Genomic DNA, 26,806 nt, shown 5'->3' with positions numbered 1-26,806 from the left:
CAAATGAGGTTCCTCATAAAGCAAGCCCAAGGCCAGAAAAAACGCATCCACATCGCGTAACGCAGGATCCCCTGCTGGCAATGAGAAGGCCCAATCTTGAGGGTCACCCCTGAGCAAGGAAATCACAATCCTAACCTGCTGAGCAGGGTCTCCAGCTGAACGAGACTTCAGGGACAAATAAAGCTTACAATTATTTCGGAAATTCTGGAAGCTAGCTCTATTCCCTGTGAAGAACTCCGGCAAAGGAATTCTCGGCTCAGATACCGGAGCATGTACCACAAAATCTTGTAAATTTTGTACTTTCGTGATGAGATTATTCAAACCCGCAGTTACACTCTGGAGATCCATTATTGTCAGGTGCACACAGAGAATACAGAGATTAGGAGGAGAGAGAGAAAAAAGACTGCAGCAAGGCAGACTGGAGGAAAAAAAAAAAAAAAAAAATTCCAGCAGACTTCTTATAACTCTCCTTTCTCAACCTGGGTCTTTAACACTTTATTGGCCGGTCAAACTGTCATGATCTCTGCAGGCAGAGATCATAGCAAGCCTATAGAGGAACAAGCTCTCGGAAGATGGAACTATACTGACCATGAACTAAGCCTGCCGCGCAACTAGAAATAGCCAGGTAGCATTTCCTATTTATCGCTAGATGCCCAGCTCTGGCCTAAGACCTAAATAGCTAGCAGAGGGAAATATAAGACCTGGCTCACCTCTAGAGAAATATTCCAAAGAAGACAGTAGCCCCCCACATATAATGACGGTGAGTTCAGATGAAACAACAAACGCAGCAGGAAAATAGTCTTAGCAAATTTGAGGTCCGCTTACTAGATAGCAGAAGACAGATAGTATACTTTCATGGTCAGCAGAAAAACACTAACAAAACACCATCCAGTGATTACCTTAAACTCTGGCATTAACTCATAACGCCAGAGTAGCAATCCCTGATCAACGAGAGCTTTCCAGACACAGTAACAAAACTTCAGCTGTGAACTGGAACAAATAGGCAAAACAAAACATGGACAAAAGTCCAACTTATCTAGTAGTTGTCTAGAAGCAGGAACAAGCACTGAGAGGCATCAGATAACATTGTTGACCGGCAAGAAACCACCAGAGAAATGAGCTTAAATAGCGACACCCACTACTGATGGAACCAGGTGAAACAGGAAAGAGGATGACAAGTCCAATTCCACAAGCGGCCACCGGGGGAGCCCAGAATCCAAATTCACAACAATCATGCCCCTGAGAGAGGGCTAATAAAGCCTTTTCAGCCTGAATCTCCAGGTTGGGTTCCTCATAGAGCAATCCCAATGCCAGAAAAAACGCATCCACATTGAGCAATGCAGGATCCCCTGGTGCCAATGCAAATGCCCAATTCTGAGGGTCGCCCCGCAGGAAAGATATTACAATCTTAACCTGTTGAGCAGGGTCTCCAGAGGAGCGAGATTTTAAAGAAAGAAACAATTTACAATTGTTCCTGAAATTCAGGAAGGTAGATCTATCTCCAGAAAAGAACTCTGGAATAGGAATTCTAGGTTCAGACATGGAAGTGTGAACAACAAAATCCTGTATGTTTTGAACTTTTGCCGCGAGATTACTCAGGCTGGAAGCCAAACTCTGGACATCCATGTTAAACAGCTAATATCAGAGCCATTCAAGGGTTAAGAGGAGGTAAGAAGCAGCTAGACAGCAATTAAGGGCTAGGCAGCAAAACTCTGAAGGGAAAAAAAAAAAAAAATTTCCCTTAAACACTTCTTTTTCTCCTGCTTCAGCCCAAACAATTAACACTTTGTGGGCCGGCTATACTGTCATGAATCCCAATGGCTAGGGATAGCAAGGGACAAGCAAAGTAATACAAAATATCGGACGAGCTCTAGGGTGATGGAACCTGGGCTGACCGCTGCCCTACGCCTGACAAACGCAACTAGAGATAGCCAGGGAGCGTGCCTACGTTGGTTCTAGACGCCACGCACCAGCCTAAGAGCTAACTAGTACTGCAGAGAAAATAAAGACCTCACTTGCCTCCAGAGGAATGAACCCCAAAAGGTATAGTTGCCCCCCACATGTATTGACGGTGAAATGAGAGGAAGGCACACACATAGAGATGATATATATAGGTTCAGCAAATTGAGGCCTGCTGTAAACTAGAAAGCAGAACGATACAAAAGGGGTCTGAGCGGTCAGCAAAAAACCCTAATCAAAAAAACCATCCTGAGATTACAAGAACCCATGTGCCAACTCATGGCACATGGGGAGAACCTCAGTCCACTAGAGCTACCAGCTAGCATAGAGACATAATAAGCAAGCTGGACAAAAAAACCAACAACTGAAAATCAGCACTTAGCTTATCCTGAAAGATCTGGGAGCAGGTAGGCAGGAACCAAACAGAGCACATCTGAATACATTGATAGCCGGCAAGGGAATGACAGAAAGGCCAGGTAAAATAGGAACCACCCAGCCTCTGATGGACAGGTGGAAACCAAAGGCCGCAACCCACCAAAGTCACCCAGTACCAGCAGTAACCACCAGAGGGAGCCCACAAACAGAATCCACAACAGTTAGGGTTGGAATTAGGGTTAGGGTTGGAATTAGGGTTAGGGTTGGAATTAGGGTTGTAATAAGGGTTAGGGTTGGAATTAGGGTTAGGGTTGGAATAAGGGTTAGGGTTGGGATTAGGGTTGGGGTTGGAATTAGGGTTAGGATTGGAATTAGGGTTAGGGTTGGAATTAGGGTTAAGATTAGGGTTACTGGTGTGTTGGGGTTAGGGTTAGGATTAGGGTTAGGCTTGTGGTTAGGGTTATGGTTAGGGTTGTGGTTAGGGGTGTGTTGGGGTTAGGGTTGTGATTAGGGATATGGGTGTGTTGGGGTTAGTGTTGGAGTTAGAACTGGGGGGTTTCCACTGTTTGGGCACATCAGGGGCTCTCCAAACGTGACATGGCGACACCATTGATTCCAGCCAATTTTGCGTTCAAAAAGTCAAACGGTGCTCCCTCCCTTCCGAGCCCTGACATGTGCCCAAACAGTGGTTTACCCCAACATATGGAGCATTAATGTACTCAAGAAAAATTGCACAACAACTTTGGGGGTCTAATTTCTCCTGTTACCCTTGGGAAAATACAAAATTGGGGCTAAAAAATTATTTTTGTGGAAAAAAAATGATTTTTTATTTTCACAGCTCAGCGTTATAGAATTCTGTGAAGCACTTGGGTGTTCAAAGTGATCTCCACACATCTAAATAAGTTCCTTGGGGGGTCTAGTTTCCAAAATGGGGTCACTAGTGGGGGGTTTCTACTGTTTAGGTACATCAGGAGCTCTGCAAATGCAACATGACGCCCGCAGACCATTCCATCAAAGTCTGCATTTTAAAACGTCACTACTTCCCTTCCAAGCCCCGACGTGTGCCCAAACAGTGGTTCCCCCCACATATGGGGTACCATCATACTCAGGACAAATTGGACAACAACTTTTGGGGTCCACTTTCTCCTTTTACCCTTGTGAAAATAAAAAATTGTGGGCTATAAAATGATTTTTGAGGAAAAAAAAAGATTTTTTATTTTCACGGCTCTACGTCATATACTTCTGTGAAGCACTTAGGGGTTCAAAGTGCTCACCATACATCTAGATAAGTTCCTTGGGAGGTCTAGTTTTCAAAATAGGGTCACTTGTGGGGAAGCTCCAATGTTTAGGCACACAGGGGCTCTCCAAACACGACATGGTGTCCACTAACGATTGGAGCTAATTTTACATTCAAAAAGTCAAATGGCGCTCCTTCCTTTCCAAGCCCTGCCGTGCGCTCAATCAGTGGTTTACCCCAACATATGAGGTATTGGTGTATTCAGAAGAAATTGCCCAACAAATTTTAGGATCTATTTTATCCTGTTTCCCATGTGAAAATGAAAAAAATTGAGGCTAAAAGAAAATTTTTGTGAAAAAAAAGTAGTTTTTCATTTTTACGGATCAATTTGTGAAGCACCTGGGGTTTCAAAGTGCTCACTATGCATCTAGATAAGTTCCTTGGGGGGTCTAGTTTCCAAAATGGGGTCACTTGTGAAGAGATCCAATGTTTAGGCACACAGGGCCTCTCCAAACGCAACATGCTGTCCGCTAATGATTGAAGCTAATTTTTAATTCAAAAAGTCAAATGGCGCTCCTTCCCTTCCGAGCCCTACCGTGCGCCCAAACAGTGGTTTACCCCCACATATGAGGTATCGGTGTACTCAGGAGAAATTGCCCAACAAATTTTAAGTTCAATTTAATCCTGTTGCCCATGTGAAAATGAAAAAAATTGACGCTAAAAGAAAATGTTTGTGAACAAAAAAGTACTTTTTCATTTTTGTGGATCAATTTCTAAAGTACCTGGGGTTCAAAGTGCTCACGATGCATCTAGATAAGTTCCTTGGGGAGTCTAGTTTCCAAAATGGGGTCAATAGTGGGGAAGCTCCAATGTTTAGGCACACAGGGACTCTCCAACCGCGACATGGTGTCTGCTAACGATTGGAGAAAATTTTTCAGTCAAAAAGTCAAATAGCGCTCCTTCCATTCCGAGCCCTGCTGTGCACCCAAACAGTGGTTTACCCCCACATATGGGGTATCAGCGTACTCAGGCCAAATTGAACAACAACTTGTGGGGTCCACTTTCTCCTTCTACCCTTGAGAAAATAAAAAATAGTTGCTAAAAGATCATTTTTGTGACTAAAAAGTTAAATGTTCATTTTTTCCTTCCATGTTGCTTCTGCTGCTGTGAAACACCTGAAGGGTTAATAAACATCTTGAATGTGGTTTTGAGCACCTTGAGGGGTGCAATTTTTAGAATGGTGTCACTTTTGGGTATTTTCAGCCATATAGACCCCTCAAACTGACTTCAAATGTGAGGTGGTCCCTAAAAAACTTGTTGTAAAAATGAGAAATCGCTAGTCAACTTTAACCCTTATAACTCCCTAAAAAAAAAAAGTTTTGTTTCCAAAATTGTGCTGATGTAAAGTAGGCATGTGGTAAATGTTATTTATTAACTATTTTGTGTCACATAACTCTCTGGTTTCACATAATAAAAATTCAAAATTTGAAAATTGCTCAATTTTCAAAGTTTTTTTTAAAATTTCCAATTTTTTCACAAATAAACGCAAAAATTATTAACCTAAATTTACCACTAACATGAAGTCCAATATGTCATGAAACAATAGTCTCAGAATCGCTAGGATCCGTTGAAGCGTTCCTGAGTTATTACCTCATAAAGGGACACTGGTGAGAAATGCAAAAAATGTCCAGGTCATTAAGGTCAAAATAGGCTGGGTCATGAAGGGGTTAATAGCCTGGGAAGTTCCATGTGTACTACCCCCTTCCCAGGCTATAAACATCGGCCCCCAGTCACTGTCTTTCCCTCTCTGGTTTTGAAAATTGTGCAAGAGCCCACGCCATTTTTTCCCCTTTTTTAATTAAACGGATATTGCATTTAAGGCCGGGGTCACACTTGCGAGAAACTCACCTCAGTACCCAGCACTGCCACCGGTACTCGGGACCAGAGTGTGTAGCTGCATGTATTTCTATGCAGCTGAACGCTCCGATACTGAGGTGCGTGACTCGTGCGAGTTTTTTGCAAGTGTGACCCTGGCCTAACACAGATTTTGTGTGTGTGTGAGTGTGTCTTTATTTAACTCTTTATGTACCATTTTATTATGTTTATTACTAAACATCGGGCTTGGTATTATCTATCTGTCTATACACGTATCTATCTATCTATAGATATATCTATCTATAGATCTATCTATAGATAGATCGATAGATAGCAATAAGAAAAAGGAAAAGCACAATTACTTATCTTCGGGTGCAAGGCCCCCAGGCAACCTGTTCAATGATTGCCCCAAATGCACACAAATTCAAAAATGAAGGCAGCACTCCATATCCTTGGTGAAAAACATGCAGGATTTATTCATCCCACATGTCTGGGAGATGTTTCGGCTCTGAATGAGCCTTTCTCAAGCAGTGGGTGTTACAAAAGAGTGTATATTTATATCTAAGGGTACTGTCACACAGTGCAATTTTGATCGCTACGACGGCACGATTCGTGACGTCGCAGCGTCGTATGATTATCGCTCCAGCGTCGTAGACTGCGGTCACACTGTGCAATCACGGCGCTGGAGCGATGCCGAAGTCCCCGGGTAACCAGGGTAAACATCGGGTTACTAAGCGCAGGGCCGCGCTTAGTAACCCGATGTTTACCCTGGTTACCAGCGTAAACGTAAAAAAAACAAACAGTACATACTCACATTCCGGTGTCTGTCCCCCGGCGTTCTGCTTCTCTCCACTGTGTAAGCACCATAGCCGGAAAGCAGAGCGGTGACGTCACCGCGTCACCGCTGTGCTCGCTTTCCGGCCGGCAGGCGCTCACAGTGCAGAGAAGCTGAGACGCCGGAGGACAGACACCGGAATGTGAGTATGTACTGTTTGTTTTTTTTACGTTTACGCTGGTAACCAGGGTAAACATCGGGTTACTAAGCGCGGCCCTGCGCTTAGTTACCCGATGTTTACCCTGGTTACAAGCGAACACATCGCTGGATCGCTGTCACACACAACGATCCAGCGATGTCAGCGGGTGATCAAGCGACGAAAGAAAGTTCCAAACGATCTGCTACGACGTACGATTCTCAGCAGGGTCCCTGATCGCTGCTGCGTGTCAGACACTGCGATATCGTAACGATATCGCTAGAACGTCACGAATCGTACCGTCGTAGCGATGAAAATGGCACTGTGTGACAGTACCCTTACTCAAGCCGTCTCCGGGAGTCATATAGTGCCCAAATGTTGCAATTGACCCCACCGGACCAAAATGCCACAAATGTGACAACTAAAAGGCAGTTACACCATTGTTGGGCAATGAGTTTATTAGAACGATGTGTAGCGTGAATGGTGTCATCCATGAGTAAACATGTAATCCTTGGGGTAAGATAGAATATAATATTAAATCGAATGATGGGCTAGACGATAACTGAACAATTTGAATAATTGATAACTATTGTATTGTTTTCTTATATGAGCACGGAGCACTTTGACACTTTTGCACTTTATGTAATATTTGAACTATATGTAATGGAAATATGGAATAATACACTTTAATAATTTTGTAATATGTGATGAAATACACTTTATGAATGTATAATGTGATTGGCTACAATTGAGGATTGTTTAGATACCTATAAATATACACTCTTTTGTAACACCCACTGCTTGAGAAAGGCTCATTCAGAGCCAAAACGTCGCCCAGACATGTGGGTTGAATAAATTCTACATGTTTTTCACCAAGGATATGGAGTGCTGCCTTCATTTTTGAATTTGTACCGTATATCGATAGATAGATAGATAGATAGATGATAGATAAATAGATATATCTATAGATAGATAGATAGATAGATCTATCTATAGATATCCACTTATATTTGTTTTTTGTGTGTAAACATTAAATTTGAACATAGTGTGTGATGATATTATGGTATTCAATGGAGTATGTAAAAGAAGAGGTTGGACAAAGAAATTATATCACAATTTTTTTTGGTTAAATAATAGATTTTTATTAAGCTTACAAAAACGCATACAAATCCGAATGAAAAAAAAGCATGAAAATCCACATCAAATCCGTATCAAAAACACATAAAAAATGCATCAAAATCAAGCGGATTTTCAACTGCGTTTTCTGCCAAGAGAGAAAGAATCCGCGCAGAAAATTCCACAGGCAAATCCGCAAACGTGTGCACATAGCCTAATAAATCGCTGCTATTAACCATTGCCCTGTGGAAAAATATCAGACTCCATTCACTCCTTGGTTGCTCCTTTGTTTAGTTATTGCCCTGCTGCAAGATACCAGATTGCATTCCTATGATTACCGTATTTTCTGGCGTATAAGGCGACTTTTTAACCCCTGAAAATCATCTCAAAAGTCGGGGGTCGTCTTATATGCCGGGTACGGGGTGTGCAGGGAGCGATCCCGGATGGTTCCCAGGATCTGGAGGAGAGGAGACTCTCCTTCAGGCCCTGGGATCCATATTCATGTAAAAAAAAGAATAATAAAAAAAAAATATGGGATATACTTACCCTCCGACGGCCCACAGCTCTCAGCGGTGCAAGCGGTGGCCTCCGTTCCGAAGGATGCATTGAGCGAAGGACCTTCGATGACGTCGCGGTCGTGTGACTGGTCGCGTAACCGTGACGTCATCGAAGGTCCTTCGCTCAATGCATCCTTAGGAACGGAGGCCGCCGCTTGCACCGCTGATAGCTGCGGGCCGTCGGAGGGTAAGTATATCCCATATTTTTTATTTTTATTCTTTTTTTTACATAAATATGGATCCCAGGGCCTGAAGGAGAGTCTCCTCTCCTCCAGACCCTGGGAACCATCCGCACCGCACACGCCATATAAGATGACTGGGCGTATAAGATGGCCTCCGTCTGATACGGCGAGTATATCCCAAACTTCGTATTTTATATGGAAAAGTTGGGGGTCGTCTTATACGCCCAGTCGTCTTATACACCAGAAAATACGGTACTTACTTTCCGGCCAGAAGGATACCAGTTTCCTATACAGTTACTGTTCCTGTGTGGATCTGTATGATCTGTGTTACCTGAACCTTTTATTAGTCTGCCATCTTGCATACCCTGCTGTCCTGGTCCTCGCTTACCCGTGAAACATCCGCCAAGATCCACTCCGCTGCACCATCGCCTCCAGTCTATGCTATTCACCCTGACCTACAGTTTTGAGAATCTACCTCACCAGGTGAGCTCATAGTCATAACACTAACTGAATTTCTTAAAAATATTTGACTGAATTCAGACGACTGTGAAACCCAGTCTAAATATGGATGGTGACATCTGGGCACGCAGCAGGTCTTCAGATCCAAATTTAACATCGTCATAGGCACATTTAAGGCTGTTGAACTCAGGTCAGGAGAACTGCTCTAAGTCTGTACATCGTGGTTTGCTCATTGGACCATGTTTCACTGACATCTGAATTTGACCTAAGAAAAAGAGAGAGCCCAGGTTAGTCCTCAGAGCACCCGCCAAGGGACAATCTTTGAGACTGCATTAAGAGTAGTAGAACATATATGATGAAGCTATTTTGCTTTTCTATCCTAGATATTTCAGTTACTCGAAGATTTAAAAACAAAACAACCAATAGGCTGTTAGCACCTTGCCGGATCCCTGCTCTGACAGGAAGGATCTCCGGCGTGTCCCTTCACTCACCCGCGCTGCGGTCGGTGCTTTCCTTCCCCATGCTCTGCATGCTTCCAGCAGAGCTTCCAGCCGGGCCTCCAGCCATGCCCTTAGAGCATGTGCACACTCGCTCCCGACCTCTTAAAGGGTCAGCGCGTGCACTGGCTATTTCCTCCCCAGCCAATGGCTGTGGGGCATTATGTACTGTATATATTGCTTCCTCCCTTGGTGCCCGAGCAACCTTCCTGTTCTGCAGTCTAAGTTGTGTAAGGTTACGTACCAGTCCTTGCTGTACTCTGGTGCAGATCCTGCCTACTGCACTTTGACACGCACTCTGCCTGCTGCACTCTGACTCAGACTCTGCCTGCTGCACCATCCAGTCTGTCCTTCTGGGTCCAGCTGCCAAGTGTTCGTTGGTCTGTCCTCGAGTGGCACCTGGCGTTCATCAGGAGCCAAGTCTAACCTCACCATCAGAGGCTCAAGTGAACAGTCCGGTGGTCGCTCAGTCACGTCCCCACAGGCTCTCCCCGGTCCGAGGCACAGTGGTTCCACAAAGCACGTCCGTGACATAGGCTAAGACTGGAATATACATTGGTACTGCTACTGATACATTCTCTGTCCAAATAAAAATCAATATATTCCATGTAACTTTCAAACATCAGCATGTTGCTTTAAATCAGTGATCTGCAACCTGTGGTGACAGGATTTCAGGACATCATGGGAGTTGTGGTTTTCAACAGCTGGAGAGCCACAAATTGTAGGCCACTCACTCTACACTATACAAATTTATAGACTATTTCATTATTTTAATATGGTTTCTACATTTATAATTTTAATATGTATTTTTTTTAACTGAGTTCTGCTTATCTAGGAGTTTTACATTCAGTTCCACATGGCATTTATGTAAATGAGAATTCATCAGAAGAAATTAAACAACACTTACCGATACATTCCATCATTTTCTGATGTAACCAATCAAACATTATATTGCTTGACAAAGAGCTCAATGGGTTTTAAATGAGGCCGCTTAAACATTAGGGATTTTAAAAAATTATACACAAAAACGGGTCAAAAGATGTATTTTTTTACTAAAATGTTTTTGCATTAACCGCTCCACAGAGTAATTGAGTACTTTCATATGATTACTTTTCCATTAACTAAAAAAGCACGTTTCATGGGAGCAACTGAATATGTTAAAGCAAAAGTATTTAAATAAGAGATTAACCCATAGCTTTTAAACATTAATAGGCTGTCGAGTTCTGAAATATGCAGTAAAAGTTTACACAAATTTGGCCCATTTAGTTCTCCAGAACTTTAACAATCATAGTTTATGCTTAGAATAGGCAGTTAAAGTTTGATCATTGGGGAGGTCGACCCACGGCGATCAACTCAATGATGGGGCCATGTCTGTGTCTGGTGCTGTAATTTGTCCTATTCAAGAAATAGGGTCTAACCGCAGTAGTAGGCACAGTTTTTCATAGAGTTCATGAAGAATATAACCTTATTATGTGAGTCAGGATGAAGTGGAGACAGCAAGAATGGATAGAATTTTAGTGTATTTGTCACGATTGCTCCACTCAGTGAATGATTGCTCTGCTGTTCTATGGAAACTATTTTGCTGGGGTGTCTGTGTCTTGATTGACAGCTTGGCTGTCAAATACTGTGATGGGCTTGCTGGGCTGTAAGTGCGTTGATTGACAGTTCTGCTGTGCAATCTGTGACTGGGACATGCGGGACTTTCTGCAGGTGTTCAGTGTTCTGGTGATCGCATAGCTACTTAACTAAGCTGTTCCCTGCCAGATGTAGTTTGTGCTTCTTGGTGTGTTAGCCTGATTCCTTTGCTCTGAGTTCTGACCTTCTGCTGCCTGACTCTTTGGATTGTGTTCTGACTATGCCTTTGCCGTGTTCTTTGGTTTTTGATCAACTACCTCTTGATATTGACCCTAGACTGTGACCTGACTTACGCCTTCGTCTTTTCTCTTGGTTATCTATATACTCTCTTGGTATTGACCCCAGAATGTCTGACTCTTCTGCCTCTCGACCTGCCTGTGAGTAGTGACTAGAATCACAGTTTAACTTTTTAAGGCCCTGAACATTAAGGATTTCCCAGTTATTCCTGACAGTAAAAGCACACATAAGGTAGATGTAATCATCCAGCAGCTCACTCTTCTGATTCCCTCCGTCTCGGCTCGGCCTTTAGCTCCTGTGTTCTCTATGAGAGAGCTGCTGCAAGGCCCCTTTGGTGGCAGCTTATTTGCAGGGAGAACAAAAGGATCAGCCATTGAAATTTAAAAGGATCCTTCTCTTTGCTGACATCATCTCTTGGGGGAGAATCCGGAGTCCCTCATAAACACTAGACTATCGGACAATTCTGCCAAAATCAGCACGTTCATCTGACTTTAATCTAATGAGTATTCAGCATTAAATGGGTTGCCCATGTTTGGGGCTCAAATCAAGTCACTCTGCGGTTTGTGACTGCAGACATGTAAATCCTGACAGGGCGCACAGTACACACTAGCAGGATTCTCTGATGTCGTAAGCGGGCGTGGTGGGCTGGCATGTGATTGCAAGTATGTGATTTGCATACATGCGGTCACATGCTGACTAGATGTGCGCAGCCTCACTCAATATAAGTCGATTGAGAGAAACCGGACACGTCTAGTTGGAATGTGGCCGGAAATACGCAAATCACATACTTGGAGGAACATGACTGCGTGTGCACTGTCACGATTCACAGGTCTGCAATCACATAGAGTGACTGTAGACTTGAGCCCCAAACCTGGGCAACACCTTTAAGTTGGTGGGCTGACAAGGACAGGACAAAGAGAGCCCCCTGCTTTTAACCACACCACGTTATCTCGATAAATACGGATTGGGGTATAATAAGGGTAAGCAGGGTAAAGTAGCCATAATCTGTAGTTTTTGTGCCAATCCTGGCCATTATTGTGAGATTGTGAATCTCAGTCATAGTCCATACCCTTAATGATGCTAAATTTGTGCCAAATTGTGAAGAACTATACTTCACCAGTGATGTATTTGAAGGTTTCCAGGACTTTAATGACCTATCTCTAAAAGAGGTTTTATACATGAACAAAATCCAATAGTGGACTTGCCACCTCCAAATATACTACATATACCAAAACCACACCCAAATGGTAAAAGGTGAAGAAAAAGAGGCATGAGCAGTTGAATTAAAACATGATATTTTTATTAAACAAAAACAAACTATAAAAACACAAGACAAGGAAATTCAAGGAAATACTGATGGAACATATATCCAAAGAAAAAGGAGGAAACAGCTGTATGGCACTATATAACCTTTTAAGAAATTCAATTATATTTGTGGGAGCCAGCCCTATCAAAATATAAAAATATATAGGTATAAAAGTGGCACGTGCATGTTGGGAGGTTTTTAACTGAAAAACCGTATCACTATAATGTGAATAGCACCCGATGACTAGCCTACAGCTTAATGTATATCAGGTTACAAGCTGTACAATGTCTTAGTGCTACAGTAATACCGTATTCAAAAAAAGGTTTTATTAATATATTTTTATGCGGTTATAACAGTAATCCAAACTATCATAATGTAAAATGCTAATATACCAGTACCATATGAACTAAACTGAAAGTGCCCCGTGCAAGGATAATACACAGATATAATCATGAATAGCGGCAGTTTAGAAAAAATACTTAGTGCTGTATAGATGCAATAATTTAAATAAAGTTAATACCATAATGGTCTTAAATTTTTAAAAGATAAAGTGCCAATGTGCCTGTACCACATCAGATCACCTAAAGGTGTCTAGTGCATGAGGTAGTTAACAAGTGAGGTAGATTATAACAGCAAAAAAACCTGTGTACTCACATATACACTCACCGGCCACTTTATTAGGTACACCTGTCCAACTTCTTGTTAACACTTAATTTCTAATCAGCCAATCACATGGCGGCAACTCAGTGCATTTAGGCATGTAGACATGGTCAAGACAATCTCCTGCAGTTCAAACCGAGCATCAGTATGGGGAAGAAAGGTGATTTGAGTGCCTTTGAACGTGGCATGGTTGTTGGTGCCAGAAGGGCTGGTCTGAGTATTTCAGAAACTGCTGATCTACTGGGATTTTCACGCACAACCATCTCTAGGGTTTACAGAGAATGGTCCGAAAAAGAAAAAAAATCCAGTGAGCGGCAGTTCTGTGGGCGGAAATGCCTTGTTGATGCCAGAGGTCAGAGGAGAATGGGCAGACTGGTTCGAGCTGATAGAAAGGCAACAGTGACTCAAATCGCCATCCGTTACAACCAAGGTAGGCCTAAGAGCATCTCTGAACGCACAGTGCGTCGAACTTTGAGGCAGATGGGCTACAGCAGCAGAAGACCACACCGGGTACCACTCCTTTCAGCTAAGAACAGGAAACTGAGGCTACAATTTGTACAAGCTCATCGAAATTGGACAGTAGAAGATTGGAAAAACGTTGCTTGGTCTGATGAGTCTCGATTTCTGCTGCGACATTCGGATGGTAGGGTCAGAATTTGGCGTAAACAACATGAAAGCATGGATCCATCCTGCCTTGTATGGAGCATCTTTGGGATGTGCAGCCGACAAATCTGCGGCAACTGTGTGATGCCATCATGTCAATATGGACCAAAATCTCTGAGGAATGCTTCCAGCACCTTGTTGAATCTATGCCACGAAGAATTGAGGCAGTTCTGAAGGCAAAAGGGGGTCCAACCCGTTACTGGCATGGTGTACCTAATAAAGTGGCCGGTGAGTGTATATGTGCCTTTTCTTTATATGTCCATCAGTGACCCCGACAGCGCCGTTTCGCTATAGTAGCTTCTTCAAATGGGGGCCCCCATGGGGGCACTAAGACATTGTACAGCTTGTAACCTGATATACATTAAGCTGTAGGCTAGTCATCGGGTGCTATTCACATTATAGTGATACGGTTTTTCAGTTAAAAACCTCCCAACATGCACGTGCCACTTTTATACCTATATATTTTTATATTTTGATAGGGCTGGCTCCCACAAATATAATTGAATTTCTTAAAAGGTTATATAGTGCCATACAGCTGTTTCCTCCTTTTTCTTTGGATATATGTTCCATCAGTATTTCCTTGAATTTCCTTGTCTTGTGTTTTTATAGTTTGTTTTTGTTTAATAAAAATATCATGTTTTAATTCAACTGCTCATGCCTCTTTTTCTTCACCTTTTACCATTTGGGTGTGGTTTTGGTATATGCTCTAAAAGAGGTTGTCTAGGATAGTATATTCCTGACCTTCCCTTAAGATAGGTTATCAATATCAGATCTACAGTTTTCTTAAACCCAGCGCCCCCAAGGATCAGCTATTGTTAGCTCCAGCAGAGGTCAGTTGTAAACACTAAACAGAGCTGCACTGCAATATTTAGCCGCTGCCCGACACTCCAGCTCAGCTTCCATTTACAAGAGCCCTGTTCACTTCAATGGGCTGAGTTGCAGTACTAGCTTCAGCCACATGTGCAATGAAGTTGTTGCAGTGTGGATCCTGGGGAAGAAGTGCATAGGCCATTATTATAAATCCCCCCAAAACGTATTTAAATATTTTTCTCTACAAATATCCCATATTTTTTATGGAAGTTTTAGACTAACACTATAGAATAAACCTCCTGTGATAGAAATGCACTTTCAGAGTAATTAAACCACATCACAAACATTTGTCAGCATTCTATAACATGTTTTATTATTATTACGCTTTCTTCCATGTGAGTGAGTGACAGGTCGCTTTGCTATAACACTATAATAAAGTATCTTTTCCTGGAGATGTGAAAACCCATATTTAGAATAATACCATTGTCAATCAGTCCTTTATGTGTGCACGTCGTTTAGTCTGAGGTTATGGCGTTGGAAATAGTTCTGCGGTCTCAGTTTCACTCACTGCTGTTTCAGGGGGATTATTATATACATTTTGTTATTTATTTAAAATTATGAGTTTGGTTCTTAAATTGAAATCACGGCCAAATTTTTAGAAAAATTCACTACTAAACCCTCTGGCAACACTCAAAAGAAATGTGTACTGACAAGTTACATAGTAGTCCTTGAACTATTGATAGGTATCAATCTATCTATCCCCTATCTATCCCATAATTATCTATCTATCTATCTATCTATCTATCTATCTATCTATCTATCTATCTATCTATCTATCTATCTATCTATCTATCGATCTATCTCATAACTATCTATCTATAGTTGCTTCTCACAAAATTAGAATATCACCAAAAAGTTAATTTATGTTTTTCAATACAAAATGTGAAGTTCATATATTATGTAGAGTCATTACAAACAGAGTGATCTATTTCAAGTGTTTATTTCTGTGAATGTTGATGATTATGGCTTACAGCCAATGAAATTAGAGTACTTAACAAAAAACACCTGCAAAAGCTTCCTAAGCCTTTAAAAAGGTCCCTTAGGGTACCGTCACACATTGAAATTTCCATCGCTACGACGTTACGATTCGTGACGTTCTAGCGATATCGTTACGATATCGCAGTGTCTAACACGCAGCAGCGATCAGGGATCCTGCTGAGAATCGTACGTCGTAGCAGATCGTTTGGAACTTTCTTTCGTCGCTTGATCACCCGCTGACATCGCTGGATCGTTGTGTGTGACAGCGATCCAGCGATGTCTTCGCTTGTAACCAGGGTAAACATCGGGTAACTAAGCGCAGGGCCGCGCTTAGTAACCCGATGTTTACCCTGGTTACAAGCGTAAACGTAAAAAAACAAACCGTACATACTCACCCGTCGGTGTCCTTCAGGTCCCTTGCCGTCTGCTTCCTGCTCTGAGTGCCGGCCGGAAAGTGAGAGAGCAGATCACAGCGGTGCTGCGCTCTGCTCTCACTGTACGGCTGCACTCAGAGCAGGAAGCAGACTGCAAGGGACCTGAAGGACACCGACGGGTGAGTATGTACGGTTTGTTTTTTTACGTTTACGCTTGTAACCAGGGTAAATATCGGGTTACTAAGCGCGGCCCTGCGCTTAGTTACCCGATGTTTACCCTGGTTACCCGGGGACTTCGGCATCGCTCCAGCGCCGTGATTGCAACGTGTGACCGCAGTCTACGACGCTGGAGCGATGATCATACGATCGCTGCGACGTCACGGATCGTGCCATCGCAGCGATGAAAATTTCAATGTGTGACGGTACCCTAAGTCTGTTTCAGTAGGCTCCACAATCATGGGGAGGACTGCTAACTTAACAGATGTCCAGAAGGCAGTCACTGACACACTCCACAAGGAGGGTAAGCCACAAAAGGTCATTGCTAAAGAAACTGGCTGTTCAGAAGACAAGGTCAGAAGCGTCTTACCTGGGTCAAGGAGAAAAAGAACTGGACTGTTGCTCAGTGGTCCATGGTGTTGTTTTCAAATGAAAGTAAATTTTGCATTTAATTTGGAAATCAAGGTCCCAGAGACTGAGGCTGCTTGAGGTCTAGTGTGAAGTTTCCACAATCAGTGATGGTTTGGGAGCCATGTCATCTGCTGGTGTAGGTCCACTGTGTTTTAGCAAGACCAAAGTCAGCGCAGCTGTCTAACTGGAAATTTTAGAGCACTTCATGCTTCCCTCTGCAGACAAGCTTTTTGGAGATGGAAATGTCATTCTCCAGCAGGACTTGGCGCCTATCAACACTGCCAAAAGTACCAATACCGGGTTTACAAACAGCAGTATCACTGTGATTGATTGGCCAGCAAACTCGCCTGACCTTAACCCCATAGAGAATCTATAGGGTATTGTCAAGAGGAAGATGAGAGACACCAGACCCAACAATGCAGACGAGCTGAAGGCTGCTATCAAAGCAACCTGGGCTTCCATAACACCTCAGCAGTGCCACAGGCTGATCACCTTCATGCCATGCCACATTGATGCAGTAATTGATGCAAAAGGAGCCCCGACCAAGTATTGAGTGAATTTACTGAACATACATTTCAGTAGGCCAACATTTTGAATTTTAACCCTTTCACCCCCAAGGGTGGTTTGCACGTTAATGACCAGGCCAATTTTTACAATTCTGACCACTGTCCCTTTATGAGGTTATAACTCTGGAACGCTTCAACGGATCCTGGTGATTCTGACCCTGTTTTCTCGTGACATATTGTACTTCATGATAGTGGTAAAATTTCTTTTATATTACCTGCGTTTATTTGTGAAGTAAATGGAAATTTGGCGAAAATTTTGAAAATTTCGCAATTTTCCAACTTTGAATTTTTATGCAATTAAATCACAGTGATATGTCACACAAAATACTTAATAAGTAACATTTCCCACATGTCTACTTTACATAAGCACAATTTTGGAACCAAAATTTTTTTTTGTTAGGGAGTTATAAGGGTTAAAAGTTTACCAGCAATTTCTCATTTTTAGAACACCATTTTTTTTTAGGGACCACATCTCATTTGAAGTCATTTTGAGGAGTCTATATGATAGAAAATATCCAAGTGTGACACGATTCTAAAAACTGCACCCCTCAAGGTGCTCAAAACCACATTCAAGAAGTTTATTAACCCTTCAGGTGTTTCACAGGAATTTTTGGAATGTTTAAATAAAAATGAACATTTAACTTTTTTTCACACAAAATTTACTTCAGCTCCAATTTGTTTTATTTTACCAAGGGTAATAGGAGAAAATGGACCCCAAACGATGTTGTATAATTTATCCTGAGTACGCCGATACCCCATATGTGGGGGTAAACCACTGTTTGCGCGCATGACAGAGCTCGGAAGCGAAGGAGCGCCATTTGACTTTTCAATGCAAAATTGACTGGAATTGAGATGGGACGCCATGTTGCGTTTGGAGAGCCCCTGATGTGCCTAAACATTGAAACCCCCCACAAGTGACACCATTTTGGAAAGTAGACCCCCTAAGGAACTTATCTAGAGGTGTGGTGAGCACTTTCACCCACCAAGTGCTTCACAGAAGTTTATAATGCAGAACCGTAAAAATAAAAAATCATATTTTTTCACAAAAATTATTTTTTCGCCCCCAATTTTTTATTTTCCCAAGGCTAAGAGAAGAAATTGGACCCCAAAAGTTGTTGCACAATTTGTCCTGAGTACGCTGATACCCCATATGTGGGGGTAAACCACTGTTTGGGCGCATGGGAGAGCTCAGAAGGGAAGGAGCGCTGTTTGACTTTTCACTGCAAAATTGACAGGAATTGAGATGGGACGCCATGTTGCATTTGGAGAGCCCCTGATGTGCCTAAACATTGAAACCCCCCACAAGTGACACCATTTTGGAAAGTAGACCCCCTAAGGAACTTATCTAGATGTGTGGTGAGCACTTTGACCCACCAAGTGCTTCACAGAAGTTTATAATGCAGAGCCGTAAAAATAAAACTAAAATTTTTTCCCACAAAAATTATTTTTTCGCCCCCAGTTTTGTATTTTCCCGAGGGTAACAGGAGAAATTGGACCACAAAAGTTGTTGTCCAATTTGTCCTGAGTACGCTGATACCCCATATGTGGGGGGTAACCACCGTTTGGGCGCATGGGAGGGCTCGGAAGGGATGGAGCGCCATTTGGAATGCAGACTTAGATGGAATGGTCTGCAGGCATCACATTGCGTTTGCAGAGCCCCTAATGTACCTAAAAAAAACCCACAAGTGACACCATTTTGGAAAGTAGACCCCCTAAGGAACTCATCTAGATGTGTTGTGAGAGCTTTGAACCCCCAAGTGTTTCACTACAGTTTATAACGCAGAGCCGTGCAAATAAAAAATATTGTTTTTTCCACAAAAATTATTTTTTAGCCCCCAGTTTTGTATTTTTCCAAGGGTAACAGGAGAAATTGGACCCTAAATATTATTGTCCAATTTGTTCTAAGTACGCTGATACCTGATATGTGGGGGAGAACCACCGTTTGAGCACATGGCAGAGCTCGGAAGGGAAGGAGCATCATTTGGAATGCAGACTTAGATTGATTGGTCTGCAGCCGTCACATTGCGTTTGCAGAGCCCCTAATGTACCTAAACAGTAGAAACCCCCCACAATTGACCCAATATTGGAAACTAGACCCCCCAAGGAACTTATCTAGTTGTGTTGTGAAAACTTTGAACCCCCAAGTGTTTCACTACAGTTTATAACGCAGAGCCGTGAAAATAAAAATAAAACATTTTCCCCCCAAAATTATTTTTTAGCCCCCAGTTTTGTATTTTCCCAAGGGTAACAGGAAAAATTGGACCCCAAAACTTGTTGTCCAATTTGTCTTGAGTAAGCTGATACCCCATATGTGGGGGGGAACCACCATTTGGGCGCATGGGAGGGCTCGGAAGGGAAGGAGCGCCATTTGGAATGCAGACTTAGATGGAATGGTCTGCAGGCGTCACATTGCGTTTGCAGAGCCCCTAATGTACCTAAACAGTAGAAACCCCCCACAAGTGACACCATTTTGGAAAGTAGACCCCCTAAGGAACTCATCTAGATGTGTTGTGAGAGGTTTGAACCCCCAAGTGTTTCACTACAGTTTATAACGCAGAGAGATAAAAAATATTTTTTTTCCCACAAAAATTATTTTTTAGCCCCCACTTTTGTATTTTCCCAAGGGTAACAGGAGAAATTAGACCACAAAAGTTGTTCTCCAATGTGTTCCGAGTACGCTGATACCCCATATGTTGGGGTAAACACGTTTGGGCGCACGAGAGAGCTCGGAAGGGAAGGAGCACTGTTTTACTTTTTCAACACAGAATTGGCTGGAATTGAGATCGGACGCCATGTCGCGTTTGGAGAGCCCCTAATGTGCCTAAACAGTGGAAACCCCCCAATTATAACTGAAACCCTAATCCAAACACACCCCTAACCCTAATCCCAACAGTAACCCTAACCACACTTCTAACCCAGACACACCCCTAACCCTAATCCCAACCCTATTCCCAACTGTAAATGTAATCCAAACCCTAACCCTAACTTTAACCCTAACCCTAACTTTAGCCCCAACCCTATCTGTAGCCTTAACCCTAGCCCCAACCCTAACCCTAGCCCTAACCCTAGCCCTAACCCTAACCCTAGCCCTAACCCTAACCCTAATGGGAAAATGGAAATAAATACATTTTTTAAATTTTTTTATTTTTCCCTAACTAAGCGGGTGATGAAGGGGGGTTTGATTTACTTTTATAGCGGGTTTTTTTACCAGATTTTTATGATTGGCAGCCGTCACACACTGAAAGACGCTTTTTAGGGCAGCACGGTGGCGCAGTGGTTAGCACAGCAGCCTTGCAGCACTGGAGTCCTGGGTTCAAACCCCACCAAGGACAACATCTGCAAAGAGTTTGTATGTTCTCTCTGTGTTTGCGTGGGTTTCCTCCAGGCACTCCGGTTTCCTCCCACATTCCAAAGACATACTGATAGGGTTTTTAGATTGTGAGCCCCATCGGGGACAGCGATGATACTGTGTGCAACCTGTAAAGCGCTGCGGAATATGTTAGCGCTATATAAAAATAAAGATTATTAAAAAATAAAGATTATTATTATTTTTATTGCAAAAAATATATTTTGCGTTACCACATTTTGAGAGCTATAATTTTTTGATCGCTTTTTATTCAGATTTTTGTGAGTCAGAATGACCAAAAACCAGCTATTCATGAATTTCTTTTGGGGGAGGCGTTTATACCGTTTCCTCATTTGGTAAAATTGATAAAGCAGTTTTATTCTTCGGGTCAGTACGATTACAGCGATACCTCATTTCTATCATTTTTTTATGTTTCGGCGCTTTTATACGATAAAAACTACCGTATTTTCCGGCGTATAAGACGACTGGGCGTATAAGACGACCCCCCAACTTTACCAGTTAAAATATAAAATCTTCTTAAAAGTCGGGGGTCTTCTTATACACCCTATGTCGTCTTATAGGGCCGGTGAATATGTGCCTTTTGGGGGGGGGGGGGGGAGTGATCCTGATGCCGAGGGGGCGTCTCACAGGAAAGTGAGTATCCCCCATTACCTTATCGTAGCGGTGCAGCGTGGGGGTCTCAGTGCTGGGAGTGGCGGCGGCGGCTGCTGTGCTCTGGTGCGGCGGCTGCTGTGCTCTGGTGCGGCGGCTCCTCTTCTGTGTGGGGCCTCTGTGCTGTGAGGTGGCGGTGGCGGCGGCATATCTTTATCCAGTTGGGGCTCCTCCGGCATCTCCTTAGCCCTGGAGGCCCCGCCGCAACTCCATCGGTGCAATGCAGCGGCCATTTTCCCGGAGGCAGCTCAATAGGTGCGATGCGGTGGCCTCCGGGAAAATGGCCGCTGTTCAGATTCAGATCTCGTCCCGAAATCTCGGGACACGAGATCTGAATCTGAGCAGCGGCCATTTTCCCGGAGGCCACCACATTGCACCGATGGAGTTGCGGCGGGGCCTCCAGGGCTAAGGAGATGCCGGAGGAGCCCCAACTGGATAAAGATACGCCGCTGCCGCCGCCACCTCACAGCACAGAGGCCCCACACAGAAGAGGAGCCGCCGCACCAGAACACAGCAGCCGCCGCCGCTCCCAGCACTGACACCCCCACGCTGCACCGCTAGGATAAGGTAATGGGGATTACTCACTTTCCTGTGAGACGCCCCCTCGTCATCAGGATCACTCCCCCTCCCCACCCACCATATACACCGGCGTACACGACGATTCCCGGCGTATAAGACGACCCCCGACTTTTAAGAAGATTTTCGGGGGTTAAAAAGTCGTCTTATACGCCGGAAAATACGGTATTTTATAGAAAAAATAATAATTTTGGCATCGCTTTATTCTGAGGACTATAACTTTTTTACTTTTTCGCTGATGATGCTGTATGGCAGCTTGTTTTTTGCGGGACAAGATGACGTTTTCAGCGGTACCATGGTTATTTATATCCGTCTTTTTGATCGCGTGTTATTCCACTTTTTGTTTGGCAGTATGAGAATAAAGCGTTGTTTTTTGCCCCGTTTTTTTTTTTTTACGGTGTTCACTGAAGGGGTTAACTAGTGATATAGTTTTATAGGTGGGGTCGTTACGGACGAGGCGATACTAATAATGTGTACTTTTATTGTTTGATTTTTTTTATTTAGATAAAGAAATGTATTTATGGGAATAATATTATTTTTTTTTCTTTATTTAGGAATTTTTTTTTAATTTTTTTTTTACACATGTGGAAATTTTTTTTTAAACTTTTTTACTTTGTCCCAGGGGAGACATCACAGATCGCTGATCTGACAGTTTGCACAGCACTCTGTCAGATCACCGATCTGAGTTCCAGTGCTGCAGGCTTACCAGAGCCTGGTCTGCACCCGGAAGTAATCCCTGCAGGACCCGGATGCAGCCCCGTGGCCATTTTGGATCCAGGGCCTGCAGGGATAGGAGGTAAGAGACCCTTGCAGCAACGCGATCACATCGCGTTGCTCCGGGGGTCTCAGGGAAGCACGCAGGGAGCCCCCTCCCTGCGCGATGCTTCCCTATACCGCCGGCACACCACGATCATGTTTGATTGCGGTGTGCTGGGGGTTAATGTGCCGGGGGCGGTCCGTGACCGCTTCTGGCACATAGTGCCGGATGTCAGCTGCGATAGGCAGCTGACACCCGGCCGCGATCGGCCACGCTCCCCCCATGAGCGCGGCCAATCGCGCTGGACGTACTATTCCGTCCTTGGGAATTAGGGCCCACCCCACATGGACGGAATAGTACGTCCAATGGCAGAAAGGGGTTAAAATCATTTTTCAAGGTGATGTAATAAAGTATTATAATTTACTGAGATAATGACTTTTGGGTTTTCATTGGCTGTAAGCCATAATCATCAACATTAACAGAAATATACACTTGAAATAGATCACTCTGTTTGTAATGACTATTATAATATGATATTCACTTTTTGCATTGAAGAATTGAAAGAAATTAACTTTTTGATGATATTCTAATTTTGTGAGAAGCACTTGATTCTATCTATCTATCTCATATCTATCTATCTATCTATCTATCTATCTATCTATCTATCTATCTATCTATCTATCTATCTATTTATCTATCTAATACAAGAAAAAGAAAAATAGAGCAGCACATTCAGCATGGAAAGAATCTGGGTGCAAAAGAGCTTCCACAGGCATAAACAAAACCTTGCATGTAGTAGTCCAAAAAAAGAAGCAGCACACCACTGTCTGTGAATAAGGAGCTATTTTATTTAGCCCATGATGGTTCAGTGTAGCGAACCTTTTTCTATCTATCTATCTATCTATCTATCTATCTATCTATCTATCTATCTATCTATCTATCTATCTATCTACTTGTGCTGCTTTTTACAATTTTTTCAATCTATCTATCTAGTTATCCCGTATCTATCAATCTACTTCTTCTAAGCCTCAGAGGTAGGATAACAATGACTGACAAGATCTTTATACACAGCTGATAACACAGAATAAACCAATCACAATAGGTGATGTCACAGCTGACCTGCTCTCCCTCCCTTCACAATGACCATTCCACAAGCTCATTAGATACTCCAATACAAAAGATTGGGTCAGAGTCTGTTCATTTCAAAAGAGGCCCTGTACAAGAAGAGTATATGGGCCTTTTGCAGTCCAATAACCTGTCTGTGACAGCAGTGGTTTTCTGCTGTGGAGAAGATGAGAGTGGGCCCCCTTTCCTCTTGGGTCACTGTGCAGCTGTACAGGATGCACCAATGGTATGTCTGCTCCTTAATAAGCCACATAAGCATACATTAAACGGACTGTATCAGCACAGAATGACTGTTCCAACCTAGTACAGGCGCTTGGTGCATCATGGCGGGGCTAATCATTTAATTACACCTTCCCACCTGCTTGTTTTCTATTTATCTCCTTCCATCTCTGGCTCTATAAAGCCATGAAGCACCTGTCACCAGGTTTGGACGCTATAAGATATGGCCACTGCCTCTCAGGGCTTATATACTGTACAGCATTCTATAATGCTGTAGATAAGCCCCCCGGTCTGACCTGAAAGATAAGAAAAATAAGTTTTAGGGTTTGTGCACACGTTCAGGTTTTTTCGCGATAAAAACGCTATAAAAACTCATCAAAAATGCATACGTTATGCATCCTATCATTTAGAATGCATTCTGCATGTTTTGTGTACATGGTGCGTTTTTTTCCGCGAAAAAAACGCATCGCTGTAAAAAAATCAGCATGTTCATTAATTTTGCAGATTTTCCGTGTTTTTCCCGCAATTCTATGCATTTGAAAAAAAACGCACAAAAAACGCGTCAAAAACGCATGAAAAAACGCGAAAAAAACACATGCGATTTTCTGGCAGAAATGTCTGTTTTTTGTCAGGAAAATTTCTGCAAGAAATCCTGACGTGTGCACATAGCCTTATTCTCAGGGCATACTTATCTGCCCTGTTGAGAGCAGAGTAAAGTACTGCAGTGCGCAGGCGCCAGGAAAGGTCAGAGAGGCCCAGCGCCTGCGCACTAAAGTACTTTGCTCTGCCCTCAACAGGGCAGAGAAGTACGCCTGCGCCGGAGCGTGATGCCGGGGAGCGATGAAGCAACAGGAGGGCGGCATAGCAAGAAGGTGGGAGGACCCGGATCTGCGACACCCATCAGACTGGACTGCCCCCCCCCCCACCACGGTGAGTATAATAAAACTTATTTTTCTTATCTTGCAGGTCGGACCGGGGGCTTATCTACAGCATTCTAGAATGTTGTAGATAAGCCCTGAAAGGCAGTGGCCATATCTTATATTGGCTAAAACTGCTGACAGGTTCGCTTTAACTACATTAGATTTGGTAATATAGGATGTTTGGGACACATCCTTCAATCTAGCCTGGCAACACACCTTACCCATCTATGAATATTTTTTATATCAGTTTACCAAAACCCCTTTCCCTCTTTGATCTATCCAAATACCAATTTCATCTTCAAAATCAGGACAGTCCTACAAATTCGGAAATATTGCCAGCTATGCATTAGTAGAAAATGTAGGATGGGGGGGTAAATGGAGGCCTCAAATCAAAGACTCCTAAACTAATAAAGACAAAGACCTTAGAAAAGGGCCATTGAGAAATACAGAGAAAACTCAATTAATTCAGACCTCAGACCAGACCCCTAAATACATGACCGTGTATGGCCAATTTGGCTCCTTCTTCCTCCAAAAACATCAACCATCACCCCGAGTACTCCCAAGAACCAACCTTCAAAATAAAAATGAAACACAATAGTTTCTTTTGGATAATTTTGGCCACAGCGGCCAGTTTATTAACAAACAGCAACAAACATTTTCATTAAGCATTAATATACATTTATGCAAAAAATTCGAGGGGAGGGTTCTTGGAGCCCACCGGGAAAAAATTCTGGCTTAAAATGTTTTGGCAAAACCAAAAAACAGAACTTAAACACCTCAAATTACCCTCAGCTGTACCACCAGCTCGATAGCACCATCACCAGCACCATAATTCCCGTTCCGGGAACAAATTAACCACCACAAGCTCCCAGGGTAAAAACCCCTGTCCAGAGCCTGTAACCAAAATGCAAGAACAACCAACCAATTTAACTGTCCGGAATTTCCTTAAAATTCCTTCCCCGCTTAATCCGCATCAACTCCAAGAACCCCACCCCCCGCCACAAGCCACTGTGACAAATCGATCACAAGCCTTTACAAAAATTGATCGCCACTATCCCTTACTAAACAAAAACAAACCTGTCTAAAAAAGGGGAGGGTGGGTGGGTCTCTTTCCTCTTGCTTTCCCAGGGTCAAGTGACACCTTCCCGCACTTTTCTCTTATATACCCACAACCACCACCGTAAAACCCCTCCCAACGGCTCCCTTTTCAGCCAATCATACTATTCAGGCACATTTTTAAATAATGCCTATGGCCAAGCACAGTCATGGGGGGCCTACATTAAGCTGTGCCTATTCCTGCCCCCTCCTGATCGATTTGAAACTAGACTACAGAAACCTCAGTAAGACTTAAAAATGAGATGTGAAAGGCTTATTGCCATCTCAACCTTTTTTATCATACCTAAGACAGAAATATCTGATGAGACGATGACCACTAGCGGTCGGCTACAAAAACAGCCATGAGTGGCTATGATATACTGTGTTACAGGAATAGCGTTTTTTTAGATGCTCTCGGCACCTGGATGGCGTTGTTGCCATCTCGACCATGAAAGGCTTTGATGGGAGTAAAACAATACATTCGGAACTTGTAAGGTTGTTATTATATAATTCACAGCCTGTGTTGCCTATATTATAGGTGGTCTACAAAGAGGTGTCCATTCCGAGATGGATCACAGTATATGGTAAAACTTCCCAATAAGGACCATCTATGGGTACAATTTTTTGGTTCATAGTCTGGAGGCCAAATGATCTGAATTCATTGCAATTTTTTACCTTCAAATGTCTTTGAGCTATCAACATTGCTAAGAACCAGTCCTCCTCTTACACAGTCAACTGTCCCTAGATATCATGATGACTGCACAACTTTGTGGCTTTCTCCTAGGAAATCCTACTTTTTCTCTTACTGTATGGCTACCATACAGTAAGATATGCAGGGGGGATGGCTACTCAGCAGGTGGGAGATAGGTTTGTGAATCCATGCGTGGCAGTGTTGTAGGTGAAGTGCTAGGCTTTGTTTTTGAAAAGGAAGTGTCTAAAAATATGTTCTTCT

The sequence above is a fragment of the Ranitomeya variabilis genome, chromosome 1 (genome assembly GCF_051348905.1).
Source record: "Ranitomeya variabilis isolate aRanVar5 chromosome 1, aRanVar5.hap1, whole genome shotgun sequence".
NCBI lineage: Eukaryota > Metazoa > Chordata > Amphibia > Anura > Dendrobatidae > Ranitomeya > Ranitomeya variabilis.
The sequence above is the reverse complement of the archived record's forward strand: the minus strand, read 5'-3'. Positions refer to the sequence as shown.